This window comes from Bos mutus, chromosome 18 (assembly GCF_027580195.1).
Source record: "Bos mutus isolate GX-2022 chromosome 18, NWIPB_WYAK_1.1, whole genome shotgun sequence".
Taxonomy (NCBI): Eukaryota; Metazoa; Chordata; class Mammalia; order Artiodactyla; family Bovidae; genus Bos; species Bos mutus.
The window spans coordinates 45,823,135-45,827,596 of NC_091634.1; positions in this window are offsets into that span (position 1 = coordinate 45,823,135).

The window sequence follows — 4,462 nt, forward strand, 5'->3', positions numbered from 1 at the left end:
TTATGGTTTATTATAGGATGTTGGATATAGTTCTCTGTGCTAAAAATAGGACTTTGTTGTTTATCCATTCTATATGTAATAGTTTGTACTTGCTAATTCCAAACTCCCAATCCATCCCTCCCCCTTGGCAACCACAAGTCTGTTTTCTATGTCTGTGAGTCTGTTTCCTTGATAAGTTCATTTGCGTCATATTTCAGATTCCACACTTAAGTGATATCATATGGTATTTTCTTTCTTTCTTTCTTGGCTTACCATGATAATCTCTAGGGCCATCCATGTTGCTGAGCCCTGGTGGCTCAGAGGGTAAAGCACCTGCCAAATGCAGGAGATCGGGGTTCGATCCCTAGGTCGGGAAGATCCCCTGGAGAAGGAAATGGCACCCCACTCCAGTACTCTTCCCTGGAAAATCCCATGGACGGAGGAGCCTGGTAGGCTTACAGTCCATCCATGTTGCTACAATGACATTATTTCTTTTTTATGGCTGAATAGTGTTTCATTCATACTTATCTTTTTTAGTTTATTGAATTCTATCTTAAAAGTATGTACCATATTCCATCTTGTAATGTCCAGTTTTGCCTTAATTGAATTGAAATTGACAAACCTCAAAATGACTGGTGAAAAAAAAAAAAAAAACCTGGGTTTTCCTCATTAATTCCCCTACTAGGCTCTGTTCTCTATGACTCCAGAAAATCTGCTAGAACACACATCTCTGCTCCACCCTAAACAGGGGTGGGCTAAGATAGGGTGGGGTGAGGCAGGGCCAGGCCTGTGGGGAATGACCCACAACCTCCTTCCTAAGTCCTGGGCTTCTATTTCCAGCTTCTTTCTGCACATTCCCCAGGTACTTCAAACCTAAGACCTCCAAAACAAGAATTTATTTTTCTTTGTTTCCTCCCTGTCCATCACCATTTACCAAGCTAAAAATCTCAGGATAGGCTTTAGAGCAGAGCATGGAAGAAGGGCTTGGGGTTTGAATCCTGCCTCTGCCACTTAGTAGCTCTGTGACCTTAGGCAAGTTATTTGACCTCTTCATGCCTGGGTTGCCTCATATATCAAATGGGGATGCTAATGGTATTGCTTTATGGAGTTTTTGTGAGGGGTAATGAGGTAATGCATGTGACTGAAACAGAGTAGATGCTTAAGATGGTCACTAGTACAGTCTATCAGGTCACAAGAGAGTCAGACACAACTTAGTGACTAAATAACAACAAAAACTCTTCCTACTATATTTTTGTCATTATCACCAGCCTCAGCTCTTTGATCTCCACATCCTACCCTCCCTAAATCCACCTGATTGCTCTCTAGATCCAATAGTCTCTCCAAGACTCTCAACATGTCTGTTGCTAGCTCTTTGGTTCAGGCCTTTATTTCTTGCCTGGACCCAAGTGTTTTCTCTGGTCACCCTTTGCTCATTTTGGCCAGTTTTAGCCAAACTCTACCTCCCCGTCACACTGTGACTTAGACACACATTTTCCTTTTGTGATTGTCCCTTCCATATCTGACCTCAGTTTGGAAGGATTTTTCATTTTCCTCCTTCTATCTTTTAGCTGAGGCTCAGTTCCAAGTTTATTCCCGAGTGAATGAATCCTTTCTTGGCCTCACTAGCTTGAGAAGTGCTGTCCATTACATAATTTGGGCACCTTGGCCCACAAAACCCAGCAGTCTCTGAATTTCATTGACTTTTTCAGCATCACTGTTTATACCACTTACCTGTAACTTGTGCCCCCAGTTCCTTCTCTTACCCCCCAGAAAAAAATTTGCAGTGGAGTTGTTTTCCATTCTAGGAATTGGGCAAGGTTTTCTTCTGAAATAGGGCTTCACTGGTGGCTCAGATAGTGAAGAACCTGCTTGCAATGCAGGAGACCAAGTTCAATTCCTGGGTTGGGAAGATTCCCTGAAGAAGGAAATGGCTACCTACTTCAGTATTCTTGCCTGGAGAATTCCATGGACAGAGGAGCCTAGTGAGCTACATACAGTCCATGGGGTGGCAAAATCGGACACGACTGAGCAACTAACTCACTTTCACCTGAAATGCCTTTCATCTTTTTCAAGTCCTGCACTTTCCAGTAAGTCACCCCCAACCCCCAACCCCCAACTGGTTCAGTTCAGTTCAGTCACTCAGCCATCATGTCTGACTCTTTGCGACCCCATGGACTGCAGTCAGGCTTCCCAGTCCATCACCAACTCCCAGAGCTTGCTCAAACTCGTATCCATCGAGTCAGTGATGCCATCCAACTGTCTCATCCTCGTTATCCCCTTCTCCTCCCACCTTCAATCTTTCCTAGCATCAGGGTCTTTTCCAATGAGTCCGTTCTTTGCATCAGGTGGCCAAAGTATTGGAGTTCCAGCTTCAGGATCAGTCCTTCCAATGAATATTCAGGACTGATTTCCTTTAGGATTGACTGATTTGATCTCCTTGCAGTCCAAGGGACTCTTAAGAGTCTTCTCCAACACCACAGTTCAAAAGCATCAATGCTTCAGTGCTCAGCTTTCTTTATGGTCCAATTCTCACATCCATACATGACTACTAGAAAAACCGTAACACGGACCTTTGTCAGTAAAGTTAATGTCTCTGCTGTCTAGGTTTGTCATAGCTTTTCTTCCAAGGAGCAAGTGTCTTTTAATTTCATGGCTGCAGTCACCATCTGCAGTGATTTTGGAGCCCAAGAAAATGAAGTCTGTCACTGTTTCCCCATCTATTTGCCATGAAGTGTTGGGAGTGGATGCCATGATCTTCGTATTTTGAATGTTGAGTTTTAAGCCATCTTTTTCACTCTCCTCTTTCACTTTCATCAAGAGGCTCTTCAGTTCCTCTTTGCTTTCTGCCATAAGGGTGGTGTTATCTGCATATCTGAGGTTATTGAAATCTCTCCCTGCAATTGCAATTTGATTGCAGCTTGTGCTTTACCCAGTCCAGCATTTCGTATGATGTACTTGTTAAATGAACAAGGTGACAATATACAGCCTTGACATACTCCTTTCCCAATTTGGAACCATTCCATTGCTCCATGTCCAATTCTAACTGGTTAATTCCTTCTAATCCTTAAGTTCTTTACTTAGTCACCTGTCATATTATATACCTGGCCTGTTACATACCTTCTTAGCACCAGGGACCGTCTACCACCCCCTTTTTGGTAACATTTTCCTCAGTTGTAGTCATAGATTTGTAAGACTGATGTTTTATGTTCCCCACTAGATAATATTTACATGAATGTAGGACTAGTGGCTCTGTACTCCTAGAACCCAACACTGTGTTGAAGAATGAATAAAAAATGTCTTCACTCAGTAAACTCCAAGCCCGACCAAGCAATGTATAACAGAACCTGTCAGAATTTATTGTTGAAGAAATTACTGCAGGGGCCTATATAATTCACCCAAGTTCTTCAAGTGACTTTTGGGCTTTGGGGACCAGCATATTAGTAGTATAGCTTGCGGTTAAGAACACGTGGTTTTTTACTTTCCCAACCTCAAGAAACACTGTGCTAATGGTCCTGGAGGAAGAGAGTAGCCACAAAAAGCAGGTACTAGGTTGAGAACAGAAGTATCAACAGACACAGTCTACAGATTTGTTGGGGGAAGCTGGAAATTAACAGCTTGCATTAGTACCTAAAGATATTAATAACTGTGTGCCTCTCACTTTCAAGCCGAAAGTTTTGTGTTCTCAGGGGCACTTGCATAAAAGCTTCCCATCTAAAATGATTTCCTATTGATAGGAACTTGGACACAATGCGAGACTATTCCCTGGTGCTTTCTAAAGTCTCATATAAAAAGTACTTTTTGTTTTCACACAATACTATTTTTATGGAGGCTCTTACATGGAAATCCAGTTTAAGGTCTGACACTAGCCTTTGCTTTGGTATATACTTTAAGTACCCTGAATGACTTTCATTTCTTAGGAAAAGAAAACCCAGAGTCTCATTCAGCTTCCAGAAGAGGACACGGGGAAGGGCGTGCCACTACCCACTTTTCAGCTAAAATAAGCTTTTGAAACTCGTTCCGCTTTTGCTGAAGGGGCTTGGACCTCTTCCCCTTTAGGGGTGGGGGCCCAGGTCGGTGGCTAAGGCAGCCCGTTTCTTTTTCCTTTGGGAAAGAGTGGAGTTGCGAAGAGCCGGAGGAGGCGCTGTGTGAAAACAGCAAACAAAACAGGAATGGGTAGACAGCGGGGTCGCCGCGCGGGACGACCCCTTGGGCCGCGGAACAAAGCCCCGCAGGGGGCGCGCAAACCGGGTACCAGACGGGGCAGGGAAGCCCTGCTCCTCCCCAGGAGGGGACGGTTGCGGGGCATGAGCGCGATGTTCAAGTATTTGTTGGTCGCGAGGTCTTCAGTCACAGCAACTGTGCCCGCAGAGCCCGGGCGCCAACCGCCACCCTCGATACCCAGCACCTCGACCCGCGAAAGTCGCCGCCGGCTGCGCGAGCGCCTCTGCGCCTGCGCGCCCGTGGAAGCCCCGCCCCCTCCGGG